Here is a 6,379-nt window from a genome sequence, read left to right on the forward strand (position 1 = left end):
TCTGATATGTAATTCGTCTTTTTTAGCACTCCAGATTCTTAAGACTTTTTAAATGGTTGTGTATATCTTAGCTATGCAGAGGCCGAGTATAATTGCTTTCTATAAGTAATAAAACGCCTATTATAAAAAAACATACGTAGGGTAGTTGGCAGATGCAGAACACCTCGTTCACACATAAGCTGACCATATCGATCATCCCACAGTTACACACAAACACATCATCTGCCATCCGTCCTATACGAAGAGAATGTGGTGACAAGACGCCGTTGCACTAATTATTTGTAAGTCGCCTATCTACTTGCTTCTTCGTCGCACTCCCACTTCCTCTTCTTCTTGTGTTTCATCATTACACTCTTCCTTGCCCAGAGAGTGTAAGATGATGCTATCCGCGTGCCTGCAAGAAGAAAAAAGGCTGCGGCCGTACGACGAGCGTGATCCTACGGCGCACGGAGGCCCAGTTCTGCTACCACGGCCGGCCGGCTCTGCGGCGCCTCCCTCTGCGCCGCCGGAAATGCCATTGTCGTCATCGACGGGGTCGGAGAGGAGCGCAACGGGAGGCGAGGGCTCTGAAGATCCACAGCGAGGCCGAGCGCCGGCGCCGCGAGAGGATCAACGCTCACCTGGCCGCGCTCAGGAGAATGATCCCTCACACCAAGCAGGTTTGCGTCGCCATGCTTGCTCGTGCTCTTCAGTTGTGAAGCATTTTTCAGTTGTATCTTGGCCATTTCATCTGTGTTGTCAAGCTAGCATCAACCAAAAAAAAAAAAATCTCAGTTGGACAATGATTATTAGTGTGTGTAACTGACTAACTGATCACCTTTTTTCCTTGTTCTAGAAACTAGCTTTTGTTAGGAAGTTCGAAATGATAATCTTGATCTGCCTTTCTGTCAGTGTCAGACATAATATATGGAGAACATTGAAACTTGCAGTAAAGCCATAACCTTTACGCACACAAGTGTTCGCAATTCTTCAGACTCTCCACCCTACGGTTTATGACTTGTAGCAATATGTTTCTTCACTTGTGCACTGCAGATGGACAAGGCCACCCTGTTAGCCAGAGTGGTGGACCAGGTGAAGCAACTGAAGAGGAGAGCAAGTGAAGCCACCCAGCTTACGCCACCGATCCCGTTGGACACGGACGAGGTCTCTGTCGAATGCTACGTCGTCTCCGACGGTGCCAACAGCGGTATGTACATCAAGGCCTCGGTGAGCTGCGATGACCAACCGGGCCTGCTCGCCGGGCTCCTCCGGACGCTCCACGGTTTGGGGCTGAGGATGGTGAGAGCCGAGCTGACTTCACTTGGAGGTAGGGTGCGGCATGTCTTCACGCTGTGCAGGGAGGAGGAAGGCTGTGCAAGCGGTGCTGGACTCAGGGCTCTGAAGGAGGCGTTGTGGCAGGCCCTGGCCAAGGTCGCTTCTCCGGACATGGTGTATGGCAACAGCAGCATTACCAGTAGTCCACCATTAGGATTGCAGAGCAAGATACATAGGATTCTGTAATCACATTGCTCCATCTTGTCCATGTAGATGATGGTTACTTCTGGCATTTTTGGATCGCCACATATTGTGAGAGATTTGAGGTGTGAAACTGCTGGTGGTGCTGTGAGCTAGGAGGTGCAGTTCACTGTATCTACGTGGCACAGGGTTTTACACTGTGTATGTGCTGTAGTATGACTGTACATGCAGATTGCTCGAGATCTTCTGATGCAGAGTCACACGGTTAATTTGAAATTTCAGTGGTTGCTTGAATAAACGGATATGTAAGGCCTCTTAATTGATGACAAAAATGGTTGCCAAAAAGAAAACTGGTACGAACTTACAATACAAAAGCTTCAGCAAAGCGATGAAGTGTAAAACTGAATTAGGTGGCCGTTTTCATTATCTTCTCGTCAAGATTATCAAAACGAAAAGTAACCAACTAGCTAGCACGTCCGGAAGGCAGCGGTTTTTCTCAGCGATTAGAGCATCTCCAGTGTCCCCACAGCATCCCCCAAAGCTATTTGAGATGCGCCGGACAAAAAAACCGTTCCAGCCGTGTCCTCAAAGCCGATTTTTGTCTGGCGCGGCCGAGCACGGTGTCCGGCGTCCCGAGCCCGTCCCCGTCCCACAGGGGACGCACCGGGCATGCCGGACACAACGAAAAGCGAGGCGAAGCGACACGGGCCCGACGCATCAGCGACTCATTCAAGTTTGGACCTAACCATCGCCTACCTCGCGGCGGAAGTTATTCGCGCGCAGTGACACACGACGACATCTTTGCCTTAATGGCGACGGAGGGGCAGGCGAGACGTCTCGGCCGGTGCTGCCGAGCCTCCACGCGTCGCCGGTGTTCGCACGCCACCGCCCGTTCCCGCGCTTTCTTCCCCGCCTCTTCTCGCCTCTTCCCGCGCTTTCTTCCCGACGTCGGCGTCTATAAAAGGCCCTCCCGGCTCAATGGCAGCCACCACAGCCGCCGTCACCCCTTTCTCCGCCACAAACACAACCCTCGTCGCTCCACCACCGTCTCCTCCACCACCAATGCGCAATGACGAGCCGCCCCGGCGATGGCCAGTTCCCTCCACCGTCGTCTCCTCCAGCACCACCTCCACCACCGGAATCGCAGTTCGGCATCGATGTCGCCGCTCGGGAAGAGCGGCGGCGGTGAGAGATGGAGAATTGGCGTGCACATCGTCGGCAGCAGCGGGAGGCACTCGAGCAGCAGGCCCGCCAGCAGCGTGAGGAGGCGCATGCGGCGGATATAGCGGTGTTCTACGCCCCTGGACCCGCAGCTGACGAGACCGCGGCGGCAGCAGCGTGGCACGAGGAGGCGCTGGTGGACACCGTTGCGGCGTTCGACGCCTCGACTGCAGAAGAGGCGTGGCGGCGCCGGACGGAGGAGATGAGCCGACGGTGGGTTGATGAGCACCGGCGCCAGCGCGAGGAGCGAGAGGCGCTGTACCGTGAACGACGGGAGGCGATCGAGCGCCGGCAGCGGGACTCGATCAAGTGCTAGCAACAACTGGCGGCGAAGAAGCGTCAGCAGCGGGAGGCGGCGCTGGCGGCGATCTGCGGGAGGCGGGCAGACGAGTTGGCGGCGGCGATGATGGAGGCGCCAATGGATGTGGAGGAGGAGGCCGAGGCGGAGGAGGAGGAGGAGGCTGAGGCGGAGGAGGAGGAGACCGAGGTGGAGGACGACGACGACGACGAGTTCGAGTGGTCTGACGATGATGGGCCGCACCCGGATGAGACGGCCGATCAGCAACGCGCGCTCGTCGAGTCCTTCGAGTCGGAGAAGAAGCTCCAGGACGCCGCCCGTGCCCGCGAAGAGGCGCAGATTCGTCGCGCCGTCGAGCTCTCCCTCCAGGCGGCGCAGCAGGGTAGGGCGGACGATGACGCGCTGCTGGAGCAGCGGCGTCTGGCCACCGCCCTACGCACGGAGAGGCGGCGCGCGCAGCAAGAGTTGCAGCGGAGGGCAGGCGACGACGGGGTGGGACCGTCGAACGCACCGCCGGGCAGTCAGTAGGCTAGGTTTAGATGAAATGTAGCCGTTTTCATTCAAACTTTGTAATATATAATCAAATTTGAATGAAAACCTTTATTTGCGTGCACCAATATTCATTTGGGGGCGACGTTTGGGGGACGCGGCTGGGGAGCGACGTCCCCCAAACGCTCGATCCGGCGCGCTTTGGGGGACGGTTTGGGAGACGCGGCTGAAGATGCTCTTAGGATACAAAAAAGATGATTCGTGGATGGAGATCCTCCATATCGAGGAGGATCAGATCTATGGCGCCGCCTCTTTTTCGAAAAGGGAAGTATAGCGCTGCCCTCTTTGAAAATTTGTTTATGGCGTCGCCTATTGTGCTTTTGCCCTAGACTGTTCTTCGGCTGGTTAACTTTCAAATATGTGTAAATACACGCCGCCTCTTTTTTCGAAAAGGGAAGTATAGCGCTGCCCTCTTTGAAAATTTGTTTATGGCGTCGCCTATTGTGCTTTTGCCCTAGACTGTTCTTCGGCTGGTTAACTTTCAAATATGTGTAAATACACCTTTTATGATGGGTTCTAGAGCCATGAGTAAGTATAGGAATCATTAAGACATAAATGTCCTATCATAACCATAAGATCAGGGGTCCTTGACATAAACCCCTTTAATGCAACCCATAGTATTGGAAGACGGTTTCTGTCATTCTGACTCTTTCAACACTAATACATTACACTAAAGTGCATCCCTATGAGCCCATATACGTAAAGTAATATACGTTTGCACAAAACCATCACAGAACAACACAAAAGATAGAAAATTTGAGCAAATACTCATTGAACATCATATAGAATCATAGCCAGATCATCATATGCCCTACTACTCACAAATGTCAAACATGATATGGACTAGAGGCATACTGATTACAGCATAATTTGAATATATAATCTGCCCACTAAATAATAACAAAGTACCAATCACAAACATGCAATAGCACAAAAAACAATATTCGGGGTTCAATTCAACACAAACTATTAGAAGGATGACGTCGATCTCGTAGATGGAGATGGTGGTGATAATGGTGTTGATGGAGATATTGATGGAGATGCCTCCTCCCAAGCCAAGGAGGAGTGGGGATGTCGATGGCATCGATTTTCCCTTTACCGAAGGCACCGGTGCAGCAGGACCTACCCTCTCACGGAGTAGGAGAGCACTTTCGTCTCTGCCGCCGCCTCAATTAATCTCGGGAAAATATGACTTAGGTTTTTAGGCGAAACAGAACTTCTGGTATAAAAGAGGTCCGAAACGATGCCCGAGGTGCGAACGACCTCGGGTGGCGCGCCATGTATGTTTGGGCCCGCCACCTGGGTCCGTTCGACCCTCGTGGCTTCCCTCGCGTGATTCTTTCGCCAACAGTCCTTCTCCGCGTGAAATACTGATGATGTATTTTTTTCACGATTTTTAGCGATCCAGAAAGTTCTGAAACAAATAAAATACGAAAAAGGAGTTTCTACCTCCCAGGAATTAAATACCAATGAAGGAGACTTTGTAGGAAAGTCCCGAAAATCGACTAAAAATGCATAGATAATGATGTATGATGGCAAATAACAATGAAAACTAATCATATATGTAACAATAATGATGATGCAAAATGCACGTATCACCCCCTATATATAAGGAGATGCAGGATTCCCTTGCACGGGACGATCCGATAGTTCTCTAGTTTTTCTCAGTATCCCCCTCAGCGATAACACTTCATCTTCAACCTCTCGCCAAACAGCTCAAGGAGCACCATTTTAGCTTCTCGAGATATCGCTCTATACATCGCAGACAGCAGGAGTAGAGGTTTTACCTCCTCACGAGGGCCCCGAACCCGGATAAACCTTGTGTCGTGTGTGTGTGTGTTCTTCCATCTCCCCTCCTCCGGATCCCCTGGGCACATTGGTCCCAACTTAAGCATACCCATGGCATCTGTTTGTTCACCACGATGACGCATACACTTGTGGGCATCTAAACATTTTATGGCCCCGTTGCCGGGATCCTAGTTTTATTGGTAGGAGCACTTGTTATCATTTACTTGATGCACTTGTTTGTTTCTCACCATGGGAAAGGATAAGGATTCTGTAAACAAGGTTATTGTACCTTCCACTACAAGGAGAGGTACGGATTTGCCTTCTAGGTCACACTTTTCACCTAATGCTGCAACTACTATTGCTACTAAAAAGAAAACTATTGTCCTAACAAGTTCACCATTGTCTAGGATGTCTCCTAGTACTTAAAAAATTTTGTTAGATGATGACAAGGATAAAGAGGGGACACATGATCTATCTTGTCTTTGTCCAATGATGATATAGAATCTGAATATGATGAAGATGAAATTTATAATGAAAATGATATTGCAACTAGCTCTAAATCAACACCTTCTGAAGAAGATATTGATTTTACAGAAGCTATCATGAACCTTGATTTAGATGATTTGGATAAATTTGATACTAGTCTGTACACTTGTTTAGGAGAGTTATTCCATGTGGCTAGTAAAACTTATGCACCTGCAATATACATTAAAGATGGAGATTATGAGTTTACTATTGACTCTGAAATAATAAAAAGGGTTGAAGAATCTAAGTTCTATGGTAAAGAAGAATAATACCCTATGAACACTTAACAAATCTTAATGATCTATGTTCCCTATTTGGGAAAACTAAAATCCAACAAGGCTATTACTTCTTGAAATTGTATCCTTTCTCTTTAGGAGGAAAAGCAAAATCATGGTATAACTCATTAGCTCCAAAGTCAATCACTAGAAAAGAGGCGTGTATATACTTGTTCTATAATATATATTTCCTTTCTAGTAAAATACATACCATGATTGCTGAAATTAGTAAGTTTGCACACCCTACTATAAAAATACTAATTAGTGG

General features: G+C 49.4%; 1 pseudogene; it reads left to right on the forward strand.

Moving 5' to 3' along the window:
• Positions 1 to 376: 376 nt before the first annotated feature.
• Positions 377 to 1,500, forward strand: LOC124664665 (annotated as a pseudogene).
• Positions 1,501 to 6,379: the final 4,879 nt, after the last annotated feature.

The sequence above is a fragment of the Lolium rigidum genome, chromosome 6 (assembly GCF_022539505.1).
Source record: "Lolium rigidum isolate FL_2022 chromosome 6, APGP_CSIRO_Lrig_0.1, whole genome shotgun sequence".
Lineage (NCBI taxonomy): Eukaryota > Viridiplantae > Streptophyta > Magnoliopsida > Poales > Poaceae > Lolium > Lolium rigidum.